The following is a 15,444-nucleotide window of genomic DNA, read 5'->3' on the forward strand; positions in this document are numbered from 1 at the left end:
AAGGCAGTGAGATGACACCAAACACCTCGTGGAGCGGGGACAGGTTTACAGGATGGACACAGCTTGCTGGGACCTGTCCAGGAAAACAGTGAGACGACACCAAACACCTCGTGGAGTGTTCGTGGAGCGGGGACAGGTGTACAGTACGGGCGGTGAGGACATCGGGTCGGGTAAGGGCAGCAGGCTGTAGACTGCCGTGAGTTCATGAGGGAGGCATCCACGGTTGCTTCTCCTCTTGCCTCTATCTATTCCCTGCATACTAGCCCCCCACCCTGGTTCAGTCTGTAATTCAACCTCCGTATTGACTTTATTCAGTTGTTTATCCAGCAGCAATATTGCCTATTTTCTACATATATGATAGAGGTTGCTTTTACACAGTCAAATACACTTTTTAGAGCATAGGACACTTGGGGTTTATTTCTCGTTCCTTTTTCGTTAAATCAAACTGGTTGAAGTACTTTTAAATAACTTATGTTAACCCTTTCTGGCACTCGGTGGGGTTAATATAACAATTGGTGCCTTTTTGACTTTGGTCACACACATAGTTTGTGTAATGTTTCAGTGTGTTGAGAAGGACGTGTTCTCACCTTCCACGTAAGGGGGTTATGCATGAAAGGGTGATAGTGCAGATCGAGCACTACTGCACTGAACCTCCCATTCAAATAGGGAATATCCACGCACTAGTGCTCAATTGGGGCTGGCAAAGGGTATATAAAATACTAGATAACACAATTCATTTTGGGGTTTTTCCTGAAAAGATGTCCTCCTTTCTTTCTGCACCTCCTGCATCTCCACTATGTCCTTTGTCCCATCTTGTGCTCTGTCCAAGGCTGTCCCCTTTTTACCCCACTTATCTCTACACAGGGGATATAGCTAGGGCAGGAAATACGTAGAGGCAACAAGACAACACCACCATAGAGCAGACGGTAGCGAAAGAGGGGAACCTGGCCGCAGAGAACGTAGGCCCCATAATGGACAATTGGTAACACTACAACCAAATGACATCATGAAAGTACTGATGTTTGACTGTATCCCTCAGGTCCAAAATAGGAACTATTGTGGAGTCCAAATATGAGACAAAGTCCACTACAGGAGAGTCCAAACTTCAACTGCAGGCTCCACAGCAGGGATTTACATACGTGATGCAAATGAGATGAAAGAAAAGAAAAACAATCATAGTGCAACAATGATAAATGCAAACATATAGGACTCACAAGACAAGACAAACACAAAACAATAACAGGTAGGCTGACTAATATTAATAAGGAGTAAATTTAATAGACAACTAAAAAACGCTTGAAGCAGATTTCGGATCCGGTTGGTAAAACCAGCTAGAGGCAAGCTGGTCAGGAGACAGGAGTGAAATGCTGAAGGAAGATTACTGCTATAAGTTAGATTAGAATGAAGTGAATCGGAGCATCTGCCTGATTGCCACGAGTCTACGAATAGCTGCTGCTGGAGTCCCATCACTGCTTATTTGTATTGGACATCTTGTAAGTAGGATTCCGGTTTTACCAACCGGATCCGAAATCTGCTTCAAGCGTTTTTTATAGTTCCTATTTTGGACTTTAAAGGCGCCGGTTTGTATTGTTATTGTTTGTTCTGTTACTAACTGTGTTTTGGGTTAGTTTTAATCAGGCAGCCTTGCCCTATATGTAATAGGTTGGGTGCATTTATTTACACCCCTTACATTTTATTGATTATTGTTTATTGGTAGATCACTTTTTATGTTATTCACTCTAGTCTTATAGCGCTATTCACACCACCCTTTTTTCTCTGTATCCCTCAGGTGATATTGAATAATGTTGATTTTAAGTACTATATGACTAGCCAAAAGGCAAATATTCCGGGAAAGGTACGTGATATCGCACTGAGAAATGGACACACAGAAATAAGGAGGAATGGGAGGGTCACTTGTAAAGCTATCACAACAGCAGGGGGCTGAGGAAGAGAGAAGGGGCTTTCCTGAGGTGTAATGGGTGCGGGCAAGCCCAAGCATGTTATACACTTCTATTGATTCCTAAATAATACTAGATCAATAGTAGCTCTCTTTCTGATAAAAGAGAAGTCCACTAAATGATAAAAGTATTTAAAAGTTTAAAGTTAAACATTCTGTAACATCTTGTAAGGGAGTGAAGAGGTTAACTCCCTTTCCAAGCATCAGGAGACTGCAGAGGTGTCGGGTTTCATACCTGAACTGGGAGGTATGTACAATGAACTCCTGATTGAGCAGGGATAAAAGGCAGGAAGCTGCCAGAGACAAGACTGCTTTCCCCAGAGAGAGAGAGGAAGTGAAACTTCTCCCAGCCAGGAGGGAGCATGGTTGTTATGGACCCTAGGACTGAAGGAAGCAGGCCTGCGGGGTCCAGTTGGGAATGACACCCAGTATAAAGATCACCACGGACTGGACAGCCTGTCCCCAGAAACGGAGTTCCTGAAGAACCGAAGGAGCGACACAGAGACCCTGGGATAGGAATCCCCTGCAAATACAGATAAGCAATAAATAGGACTCTGCAATGTTTGTTTTGGGCTGGGAACCAGTTTAGTTGGCCAGAGCAGTTAGATAGGGCTGAAGTAGTGAGTTATTTTGGCCATAAAGGGACAGGGTCCCTATTGTTTAGTTGTCTTCTGGTTAATAAACCAATCCGGTTAAGCTTAACCCTCTAAGTGTCTTACGGACCTCGCCAACAGGCCGCCACGTCACACACCTCTACCCCAAGCCAACAGAAGAGGGGCAGCACTAAAGCATCCTAATGTGTCTATAGTGCTCTAGGTGATGGGATTCTTTTACCGGGTTCTAAGGGGGTTTGAATTTGTGCAGTGCTGGTATTGTGAGCAGTAAAAGAGGGCTCCAGGAACTTTTCTGTTACTTTACTTGCAGGAACATATACAACAATCTTCTTCAGGGGTGGTCAAGCAGCAGTCCCCAACGATGCCTCTTTTCTAATGTAAATAAATCTATTTTGCTAGCCTCTCCTCATAAATTAGATTATCCATCCCCTTTATTAATTTGATGACTATTCTCTGCACTCTCTCTATGTCTTTTCTAAGGAGTAGTGCAAACAACTGTACTCCATTTTCAAGGTGTGGCCTTAACAATGCTTTATAAAGGGGTATAATTATGTTTACTTTCCTTCCATCCATTGCCCGTTTAATCCAAGGAAAGATCTTGTTTGCCTTTGCAGCTACTGCATGACTTTGGGCACTATTGCTAAGTCTGCTGTCTACAAACACTCCTAAATCCTTCTCCATCAAGGATTCTCCTAATGTATCCCCATTTAATTTGTAAATTGCCTGTTTATTCTTCTTTATCGATTGCATAACCTTATATTTATCTGTATTAAACCTCATATGCTATTTACCTGGCCAAGTTTCCAGTCTATCTAAGTCCTTCTGGAGAGAAATTACATCCTGCTCTGATTCTACTACCTTACACAATTTAGTATCATCAGCAAAGATGGAGACTTTGCTCTCGATGCCAACCTCAAGGTCATTAATAAGCAAGTTAAAAAGCAGGGGTCCCAGTACCAATCCCTGAGGTACTCCACTCACGACCCTAGCACAACCTGAAAAAGTTCCATTTATGACAACCCTCTGTTGTCTGTCCTTAAACTAGTTTTCAATCCAGGTGCATATATTTTTACTGAGTCCAATTTGCTTCATTTTGTACACCAATCTCTTGTATGGAACCGTATCAAAAGCCTTTGCAAAATCTAAGTAGACAACATCAACTGCATTACCCTAATTTAAATTCCTACTTACCTCCTCAAAGAAACAAATAAGGTTAGTTTGGCATGATCTATCCTTCATAAATCCATGCTGACTATTACTAATAATTTTGTTTCCATTAGATATTTGTGAATATTATCCCGTAATAAACCTTCAAGTAGTTTGCCCACTATTGAAGTCAGGCTTACAGGTCTGTAATTCCCTGGTTGCGATCTAGCTCCCTTTTTAAAAATAGGCACCACATCTGCTTTACACCAATCTTGTGGTACTGAGCCTGTGGAAATGGAGTCCTTGAATATTAAATGTAATGGTTTGGCTATTACTGAGCTTAACTCCTTGAGAACTCTTGGATGTATGCCATCGGGGCCAGGTGCCTTATTTACTTTTATTTTATCAAGCCGCCTATGAACTTCTTCCTCAGTTAATCAATTGTTCGTTATTATAGAAGTTGTGGCTTCCTCATGCGGCACTACTATTGAAATTGATTCTTCCCTGATAAACACAGAGGTTAAGAATTTGTTTAATACTTCTGCTTTTCCCTTAATGCCCATCTCACACTGAAAGGCCCTATAGGTTCTTTGCCAGGCTGTCAACATACCTGGAGACAGTCGATGCAGATGAGTGTGTGGTAATCTGGGGTGACTTTAATTGCACCCTCGAGGCTTTGGACCGGGTCGGGACAGAGTCATACCCCCTCTCTGAGTCGGCCTTGTGGAAGCTCATCGCCCATGTCACCTTTGTCAACGTGGCGGGAACAACATAAAGGGGCACCGGATATTTACACGTATGATAGGGTGGTTTGGTCTGGTGTCCCACTCCCGGATCAACCGGCTTTATATATCTAGTAACTTCATGTCGCGAGCTCGGTCCATTGCCATTTGGTTGGTGCTGTTCACAGACCACAACTTTTTCTTTAGAAGATGGGTCGCTCCTCTTCTACACTCTGGAGAAAAAGAGGGGTAACCGAAGGCACATCACCTGCCTTCTAACCGATGACGATTCCCTTCTGATGGATCCGGAGAGCAACCGGGATAGGCCCCGCATGTTTTATTACAACTTGTTCTCTCCGGATTCCATCGATTCAGACACCTGCAGGGTGCTATGGGAGGGGCTTCCAACTGTCAGCAAGGGCAACAGAGAGAGAGGCTGGATAAGCATCTTACTCTAGCTGAGCTCTCTGACGCCCTCTGGCTCATGCCCTATGGTAAATCTCCGGGGCTGGACAGGCTGACTGTAGAGTTCTTCCGATCTTTCTGGGAGACTCTGGGCATACTGGACACCTAACAAGCTCCTATTGAACCCCCAAAATAACCACAACATATATATATATAAGCATATGAGTGCTACTGAGCATGGCAATATATATTTAAAACCAGAGACAGAACATAAAACACAGACAGAGCTCAGTGCACATCCAGTGAAACTCATGGTATTGCACAGGTTATTAAGAATTTATATTAGTGTTAGGGACCCTTGAAAATGTGGTCTGCCGTGCAGTGGCTCAGGGGCTTACAACAATTTGGCCAAAATGTTAAACTAAAAGACCATTTTATTTAATAGATATTTATACATATATATTTAGGCACTGTACCGTGTATGAGTTTCACTGGATGTGCACTGAGCTCTGTCTGTGTTTTATGTTCTGTCTCTGGTTTTAAACTGGGAGACTCTGGGACCAGATTTCCAACAGGTCCTCGAGGAAGTCCTAGAGGCCGGTGAGATGCCCTTTTCATGTAGACGGCAGTACTGACCTTGCTGCCCAAGAAGGGGGATCTCCGTCAAATCAAAAACTGGCGACCGGTCTCTCTGCTATGCATGGACTATAAGATCGTGGCGAAAGCCATCTCGCTGAGTCTCAAGTTTGTGCTGGCAGAGGTGATTCACCCCGACCGGCCCTATACGATCCCAAACCGGACCATCTTTGATAATATCTTTCTGGTCCAAAATTTGCTGCACTACTCTCGCATGGTCTGTCTCTCGCCTTTCTCTCCCTAGATCAAGAGAAGGTGTTTGACAGGGTGGATCACCGATACCTCATAGCCACTCTGCATGCATACAGTTTTGGCCCTCGTTTCGTAGTCTATCTGAAAATGCTGTACGCCTCTGCAGAGTGTTTGATTAAGATCAATTGGTCCCTGACCACACCCTTGGCATTTGGTAGAGGAGTACGTCAAGGTTGCCCCTTGTCTGGTCAACTCTACATGCTAGCCATCGAGCCTTTCCTTTGTCTATTGAGGAGAAGGCTCACCGGGCTAGTGCTAAGAGAACCAGACATGCGGGTAGTCCTTTCAGCCTACGCTGACTATTTACTCCTCGTGGCCCAGGACCTAGTTGATCTGGAGCGGGCACAAGAGTACCAGGAGGTCTCTATTGTTGCCTCCTCAGCTCGAATCAACTGGTCCAAATGCTCAGGCCTTTTAGAGGGTTCCATACAGGTAGACTCCTTGCCTCCCACATTTCATAATATCTCGTGGGAGGCAGAGGCAATCAAGTATTTGGGAGTCTACTTGTCCACTGCGGAGCGCCCGATCCTCGAGAATTGGACAGAGTTAGAGGAACATGTCCTCACTCATCTGGGATCGTGAAAGGGTCTTTCAAAAATGCTTTCCCTCATGGGAAGGACTCTTGTGATCAACCAGCTAGTGGCCTCTCACCTGTGGCACTGGCTGATCACCTTGAGTCCGACCCCTGAATTCATGACCAAGATCCAGAGGAAGTTGCTGGACTTCCTCTGGATGGGAAAGCATTGGGTCTCTGGGTGTTACGTGCCTCCCTGTAGGAGAGGGAGGACAGGGTGTAGTATGTGTGCACTCCCAGGTTAACACCTTTCGTCTCCAATACCTGCAGAGATACCTGTACGCAGACCCTTCTTCGCAGTGGTGCTAGCTGGCATCAAGCTTCCTTCGCCAGCTGCAAAATATGGGGTATGACCGGCAATTGTTTCTCATCAAGCCTGAGGGGTTTGGGAGAGGCCTCTCAGTGTTGCCGGCATACTATCAAGAACCCCTCAAGGCCTGGATCATGGTCTCCGTGTCTAGGCAAGGAGTGGCTGTTGGGAGGACCTTCTGACCGAACCCCTGCTGTATAACCTAGCAGGGGGTGCACGGATATTGGAGTTCTCCAACATCATTCGCCGCTTTTGCCATGCACAGATGACCCGAGTCGGGGATCTCCTGTGCTACGAACGGTCGTAATGGGTGGAGCTCGAGGTGATCATGCGCCTCATGGGCTACATCACCCCCGAATTCTGCGCCGTTTGCTCCAGGATATTAAGGACGCCATGTCCCCAGACTCCTGCATCTTGCTAGAGGGGCATCGGGTGCCGGTATCGCCGCCATTTTTATTGCGTCCACGCCACGAGACGTGTGACATACAAACAATGGGATACCGGCACCCGATGCCCCATACCGGGGCCTGTAAGTCGGGAAGCAGGGGTTCCCCGAGGCTGAAATCAATGCGGTTCAGTTCAGGAGACACCCTGCTCCCGTACACTATTAATACAAATACATTAAAGCAGATTCATTACCATAGCGGCTATGCTCTAAGGCAATGATGGGGTTAAGGCACAATAACATGTTTATTGGGGACAATTGCCCCCAATAAACATTGCAATACACAACACATCCACCACCTGTGCCCCCAACAACCCCTATACCGCCTAACATACATACTGCACCGACACACTTTATTCGAGCAAATACCCAGTATGTACCTGGCAGATACCTGGAATGCGCCGCTCCTCACCTCTGACAAGCCCCGTTGCGTTTGCCTTCCCAGCCTGGGTTCATGCCTGGCTGATGGGCGGCTGATCTGTTAAATGATAATGATTATGATTTAATAGGCTGCAATGCTTCGCGTGTCTACCAGATGGCATAAATTCATGAATTGTAATGCAGTATATATATATATACTGTGCAGTATTGCAGCCAGCGGGAATAAAATGCTTCAATCCCTGCCTGGAAAATAACCCAATGCACTCGGGCAGAAAACAGTCACAAACCTCAATACACCCGGGTATACCCGAATTCGTGGGACTAGCCGAGCTCGAATAAAGTGTGTCGCCAGTGTAACATATCTTAATTGCTTGGGGATGCACAGGAATTATACTACAAGCCGATGGTTGCCCTCGGGTGGTCCCCGCAGGTGACCCGGGGTCCCCGCTTGCCAGCAGTACCAATTCTGTGCCCCACCCAAAATAATAAAAAAATACATAAATATTTTAAAATAAATACACCCCCCCCCCTGCCCCCTAACACATACAGTACAGTAATGGGCAAAATTACTGTTAACCAAATATGGATAATAATGCATTTGCCCATTTCAAATACAGAATTAATCAAATAAATACATCTTGCACTCACCCCTGCCAGGCACCCACGATGAAGGCCGTCCTCATCCTCACCCCGTCCCTGCTCTGCAAGAATAAAAAGCGACAATATAATGTCCCCTAACCCCTTGATCACCTTAGCGGTTAGTAACCGCTAGAGTAATTAAGGGGTTAACCCACCCTCACCCGCTACCCAACAGGAAGGCCTGCCCACCCACACTTGGGGACAATACTCCCTTCACCCCCCCCCACTACACACAATAAAAACACTACAGAGAATAGCCCCACTACCCACCTCCTAGGCCCCACAATAAATATTACCATATTTAATAAACATTAACACATAACTCAACCACCCCCTGTCCCCTCCCCCCCCCATAAAAACATGATTTATTATTTTACATACAGGGTCAATACATCAGGCCTATGGTAGTCCCTGGTGGTCTCTTTGGGTGTCCGCAGGCCCCACAGTGCAACAGAGCGGTGTGCCCACAGGGTTTGGGGGTCTCTGAGTGGTCCCCGATAGGCGTCGTGGGCCTCCAGGTGGTCCCCGTGGGCCACAATGGGGTCAACGGGTGGCCTGCGAGTCCCCGGGTCCACTCTACAGGTGTCTGAGGACCTCGGGTGGTTCCCACGTGGGTCTGGAGGCCCTCAGGTGGTCCCTGCAGGTCCCCCACAGCTTTGGGGCCCCCGGTTCTTCACCGCAGGTGTCCCCATGGGTCCGCAGGTGGTACCCCTGGGCGTCCGGTGTCCTCAGGTGGTCTCAATAGATCCCCCCGCAGACCTAAAGTACCAACCCTGTATGTAAAAAAAATAAAACATGTCGTACATTTAAATAAATCAATACCTCCCCCCCCACAGCTGACCACCAAAAGGCCCCCAGACCAATTGGCACCACCCGAGGGCCTCAGACACCTGTGGAGTTGACCCGGGGACACCCAGACACTCACAGGCCCACCCGTGGGCTTCATTGTGGCCCAAGGTGACCACCTGGATGCCCACGGCACCTAGCAGGGATCACCCAGAGACCCCCAGACCCTGTGGGAACCCCCCTCTGGTGCACCGTGGGGCCTGCAGACACCCGTCGGGACCACCGGGGACTACCGTAGGCCTGGTGTATTAACCCTGTATGTAAAATAATAAATCATGTTTTTATGGGGGAGGGGCACAGGGTGTGAGTGGGTTATGTATTAATGTTTATTAAATATGGTAATGTTTATTGTGGGGCCTAGGAGGTGGGTAGTGGGGCTATTGTCTGTAGTGTTTTTATTGTGGTTAGAGGGGGGGAGGTGAAGGGGGTATTATCCCCAAGGATGGATGGGTAGGCCTCCCTGGTGGGTAGTGGGTGAAGGTGGTTAGGCCTCACAGGTGGGTAGTGGGGAGGCTGGTTAGGCCTCCTGGGTGGGTAGTGGGTGAGGGTGGGTTAACCCCTTAATTACTATAGCGGTTACTAACCACTATGGTGATTAAGGGGTTAGGGGACATTATATTGGCTCTTTTTATTCTTGTGTATTTTTTGCTGCAGCAGAGAGCAGGGACAGGGTGAGGACGGCCTTCATCGTGGGTGCCTGGCAGGGGTGAGTGCAAGATGTATTTATTTTTATTAATTCTGATTCTTGTATTTTAAATGGGCAAATGCATTATTATCCATATATGGATAATAGTAATTTTGCCCATTACTGTACTGTATGTGTTAGGGGGCGGGGGAGGTGGGGGGTGTATTTGATATAGTAATGTTTATTGAGGGCCTAGGAGGTGGGTTTGGGGCGGTAGTGTTTTTATTGTGGGTAGCTGGTATGGGTGAAGGGGGTATTAGCCCCAAGGGTGGATGTTTAGACCTTGCGGGTGGGTAGCGGTTAACCCCTTCATTACCTTAGCGGTATTAACCGCTAAGGTAATGAAGGGGTTAACTCCACCCGCAGTCCCCTCACAAGGCCTAAACACCCATCAAGGGCCAAATACCCCCTTCACCCACCCCCGCTACCCACAATAAGTTTGGCACGGGTGGTTAACCCCTTCACTGCCTTAGCGGTTAGCGGATGCATGCCGGGGGGCTCTGGTGCTGGTATTAATGGGTATCAGCTCCAGAGACCCCGGCATCAATCCAATGCAGGAAAAGGGCCTGATTTTTTCTAAGTCCTGTATCGCCGATCCTCGCCGCTCATCCCCACCTTCTTGCAACTTTTTGTGGCGGGACGATTTGGAGAGGAATTGTCAATTCTAAAATGGCAAAAAGCTGATCGGGGCTACTAGAATTCAGCGAGTTTAAAAAAGTGGCGAAAAGTGGCTTTTCGACACGCGTCTGCCGGAATAAAAAATTTGCCCCCCAAAAAAGGCGATTTTTTTTCTGTTATCGGCAGCTTCTCGCAGCTTACTGAATCTAAACCACATTTTTGGTGAAAAAGTGGCGAAAAGTGCCTTTTCGCCGCTTACTGCATGACACGCTTGGTGTCTAACCATACAGCTTCTTACACAAAACAAAAACAGAATTCCCCTATGAGGATAAATCCTAGAAAACAAAAGTTAACCTTGAACAATTGATATATAAAATACAAAGAGACAGATATTGTAGTTAAGAGGAGGGGACATTTTATTCAAATGTTAAAGTTAGATATTGGTTAAAAAAAAAAAAAAGAGGAAAATAAAACCAGAATGACGTTGACAACACGCAAAAGGAAAAGTCTTTATACAACAAAACCTAGAAGATGTTCCATGAGGGTCACATACAGAAATGTAACCAGAGGAATTTAATCAACAATTACTAAATATGTAAGAGGGACAAAAGAAGACTTTCCTGGTCAGTTTTTTTTATGTATACCATGCAGCACCATTCTGCTAGCTCCTCTTTGAACAATCTCTAATTTATGTCCTTGTGGAGATCCGATCTTCAGCACAGGTGGGCAAACCATTCTGAATCCATCTCCAGGAAATCTCCCAGATTTCCAATCACCCCCCCCCCCCCCGCCCCAACAAAATCTGTCTGCGGATTGGGCACTAAAAAAAATCGGTCTGGATCGATCCAGATCTGCCATTAGATACAATCCGGATGGACTTTTAAGAATCCGATACCAGAATCCGGGGCCAGATTGTTAACATTTTGCACATAGATTAATCCGCAGAGGGAGAGCGCGATATCCCCCCTTGGAATCATCCGTATCCAGACTTTTAACAGCCCGGCTACGGATTTCGGATTGCTCTCTAAAATAAAAAATCTGAAACTGCAGATTTGCGTTTTGGAGACTGATCCGTGGATCAAAGGAACCAGCTGATCCAAACCCAGAAGGAAGAAAAATCAACCATCTCTAGTCTTCGGAACTGGACAGTACTCTAGATGAGATGTTACCAATGATCTATAACATGGCATACGAGGTCTTAAACTTTAGATTTCCTAAATAGCACCTGGAAATGTCATTATTGACGGAATATTTGAATTAAAGGTGATTGTTAAAAAAAAAAATGTTTATTGAAACTACAAAGTGACAATGCACCTTTCATGATAAAGTAATGTATTGCACTCTGTAATCTAGGAGTAAAAAGGTTAGCTAGTTACTCATTACATTTCAGGCACGCCTTAGCTCAATGCAGTACCACTGAGTCCTCTCCCCTGTTCAGTCACAGCTTACCCTCCCTGTTGTGTCACCGAGGTGAGACACTGGAAACACAGAGTTTTATGTGCTTCAGAAAAGTAGTCACAGTACATCAGAGGATTAGAATCTCGTCGCCTTACATGAGCGACAGCCGCTTTACCCGGATCTCTGTTCTTCTTTAGGGTGAGTATTGGGCTTTTTGGAGTTTGCAGCTTGGTGCTGGGATCTGTGAAAAGCAATGGGTGCTGGCTGAAGCAGTGCAAGAAGGCAAGCTGCTAGGGAAGGTAATGTAAGGGAACCCGTTACCGGGGGATAAATAGGATTGCTATCTCACGAGGAAGTAGTACAGCAAGGGGCAGCTTTTAGACAATGTGGTGCAAAACTGCTATCTACAGTGGTGGTGTCTAATGGGAAAGCAGTCAGTGACTTATTCATAAAACCCCACTATTTTTATTGTGCACTTTAAGCCCATTCACTTCAGTGGGGTCAGTATCTTAAGAGTATTGCTTGCTGTGCTCAGTATCTTTGGAAGTGGTTCTCGCGGTGGTCAGTGTCTGTGTAAGAGGGCCGCTTGCTGTGGTCAGTATCTGTGTAAGAGGGCCGCTTGCTGTGGTATTTGTGTAAGAGGGCTACTTCCTGTCGTCAGTGTCTGTGTAAGAGGGCCGCTTGCTGTGGTCAGTGTCTGTGTAAGAGGGCCGCTTGCTGTGGTCAGTGTCTGTGTAAGAGGGCCGCTTGCTGTGGTCAGTGTCTGTGTAAGAGGGCCGCTTGCTGTGGTCAGTGTCTGTGTAAGAGGGCCGCTTGCTGTGGTCAGTGTCTGTGTAAGAGGGCCGCTTGCTGTGGTCAGTGTCTGTCTAAGAGGGCCGCTTGCTGTGGTCAGTGTCTATGTAAGAGGGCCGCTTGCTGTGGTCAGTGTCTGTGTAAGAGGGCTGCTTGCTGTGGTCAGTGTCTGTGTAAGAGGGCCTCTTGCTGTGGTCAGTGTCTGTGTAAGAGGGCTGCTTGCTGTGGCCAGTGTCTGTAGAAGAGGGCCGCTTGTAGTGGTCAGTATTTGTGTAAATTGGGCGCGTGCAGAGGTCAGTATTTGTGTAAGAGGGCTGCTTGCTGTGGCCAGTATCTGTTAAGAGGGCCGCTTGCTGTGGTCAGTGTCTGTGTAAGAGGGCCGCTTGCTGTGGTCAGTGTCTGTGTAAGAGGGCCGCTTGCTGTGGTCAGTGTCTGTGCAAGAGGGCCGGTTACTATGGTCATTATCTGTATGAGGGCCACTTGCTGTGGTCAGTGTCTGTAGAAGAGGGCTGCTTGCTGTGGTCAGTGTCTGTGTAAGAGGGCCGCTTGCTGTGGTCAGTGTCTGTCTAAGAGGGCCGCTTGCTGTGGTCAGTGTCTATGTAAGAGGGCCGCTTGCTGTGGTCAGTGTCTGTGTAAGAGGGCTGCTTGCTGTGGTCAGTGTCTGTGTAAGAGGGCCTCTTGCTGTGGTCAGTGTCTGTGTAAGAGGGCTGCTTGCTGTGGCCAGTGTCTGTAGAAGAGGGCCGCTTGTAGTGGTCAGTATTTGTGTAAATTGGGCGCGTGCAGAGGTCAGTATTTGTGTAAGAGGGCTGCTTGCTGTGGCCAGTATCTGTTAAGAGGGCCGCTTGCTGTGGTCAGTGTCTGTGTAAGAGGGCCGCTTGCTGTGGTCAGTGTCTGTGTAAGAGGGCCGCTTGCTGTGGTCAGTGTCTGTGCAAGAGGGCCGGTTACTATGGTCATTATCTGTATGAGGGCCACTTGCTGTGGTCAGTGTCTGTAGAAGAGGGCTGCTTGCTGTGGTCAGTGTCTGTGTAAGAGGGCCGCTTGCTGTGGTCAGTGTCTGTAGAAGAGGGCCGCTTGTGGTGGTCAGTGTCTGTGTAAGAGGGCCGCTTGCTGTGGTCAGTGTCTGTGTAAGAGGGCCGCTTGCTGTGGCCAGTATCTGGTAAGAGGGCCGCTTGCTGTGGTCAGTGTCTGTGTAAGAAGGCCGCTTGCTGTGGTCAGTGTCTGTAGAAGAGGGCTGCTTGCTGTGGTCAGTGTCTGTGTAAGAGGGCTGCTTGCTGTGGCCATTGTCTGTAGAAGAGGGCCGCTTGTGGTGGTCAGTGTCTGTGTAAGAGGGCCGCTTGCTGTGGTCAGTGTCTGTGTAAGAGGGCCGCTTGCTGTGGTCAGTGTCTGTGTAAGAGGGCCGCTTGCTGTGGTCAGTGTCTGTGTAAGAGGGCCGCTTGCTGTGGTCAGTGTCTGTGTAAGAGGGCCGCTTGCTGTGGTCAGTGTCTGTGTAAGAGGGCCGCTTGCTGTGGTCAGTGTCTGTGTAAGAGGGCCGCTTGCTGTGGTCAGTGTCTGTGTAAGAGGGCCGCTTGCTGTGGTCAGTGTCTGTGTAAGAGGGCCGCTTGCTGTGGTCAGTGTCTGTGTAAGAGGGCTGCTTGCTGTGGTCAGTGTGTGTAAGAGGGCCGCTTGCTGTGGTCAGTATCTGTGTAAGAGGGCCGCTTGCTATGGTCAGTGTCTGTGTAAGAGGGCCGCTTGCTGTGGTCTGTGTCTGCGTAAGAGGGCCGCTTGCTGTGGTCAGTGTCTGTGTAAGAGGGCCGCTTGCTGTGGTCTGTGTCTGCGTAAGAGGGCCGCTTGCTGTGGTCAGTGTCTGTGTAAGAGGGCCGCTTGCTGTGGTCTGTGTCTGCGTAAGAGGGCCGCTTGCTGTGGTCAGTATCTGTATAAGAGGTCCGCTTGCTGTGGTCAGTGTCTGTAGAAGAGGGCCGCTTGTAGTGGTCAGTATTTGTGTAAATTGGGCGCGTGCAGAGGTCAGTATTTGTGTAAGAGGGCTGCTTGCTGTGGCCAGTATCTGGTAAGAGGGCCGCTTGCTGTGGTCAGTGTCTGTGTAAGAGGGCCGCTTGCTGTGGTCAGTGTCTGTGTAAGAGGGCCGCTTGCTGTGGTCAGTGTCTGTGCAAGAGGGCCGGTTACTATGGTCATTATCTGTATGAGGGCCACTTGCTGTGGTCAGTGTCTGTAGAAGAGGGCTGCTTGCTGTGGTCAGTGTTTGTATAAAAATGCTGGTTAACATGGATCTATTAGAAAAATACCAGATAGGGTTTCAGCTGGCTCCAATTTTCAAACATTCATCCAAAGTTTTTATTTGCAAAAGGAGATCTAAAACCTCTAAGTACCAGAGACTCTCTTTAATCAGCCACTTCAGGGATTACAATCCCAACCTGATTTTTAAAACCCAGTTGGACCTATTTGGAAATGTATGGGCCGGGTTACAACATATGTGCAAGCAAATTAGGGTAAGATTGCTGTCCACAGGAGAGGAAGTGTCGTCTTCTCTAACGAGATCTACTTCTCCCTTTTCTAAGACAGATTATTGCTACAAATCTCATGCTACTGATAGGACCATGGGAATTGGTGTGAGCTGCAGGAGAGGGAATCGCAGGCAGAAGCCGTCCTCCTTGCAATCCCATGCGCCCTTTCCTCCTGGCAGCTGTGTGGACATTAACCAGGCCACAGAGGAGGAGCTAATGACGCTGCCTGGAATTGGCCGGGCCCTGGCACAAAGTATCACGGTACATCGTCGCACGATCCAAGGATTCCGTCGTGTGGAGGATCTAGCGCTGGTGACGGGTGTTGGAGCCGAGCGGATGCTGGAGCTGCGCCCAGAGATCTGTGTGGGGAGTTTTCCCCCTCCATGGACAGAGATAAATGGGTCAGGGACAATATATGACGTAGCTGTGAAACATGACAAGGAGTCTAATACTATTAGACCGCAGAATGCAGGACAGAATCCAAAGCCAGAAATGAGTCCAGAATTTTCGTAAGAAGGATTCCTTC

Source organism: Ascaphus truei, chromosome 19 (assembly GCF_040206685.1).
Source record: "Ascaphus truei isolate aAscTru1 chromosome 19, aAscTru1.hap1, whole genome shotgun sequence".
Classification (NCBI taxonomy): Eukaryota; Metazoa; Chordata; class Amphibia; order Anura; family Ascaphidae; genus Ascaphus; species Ascaphus truei.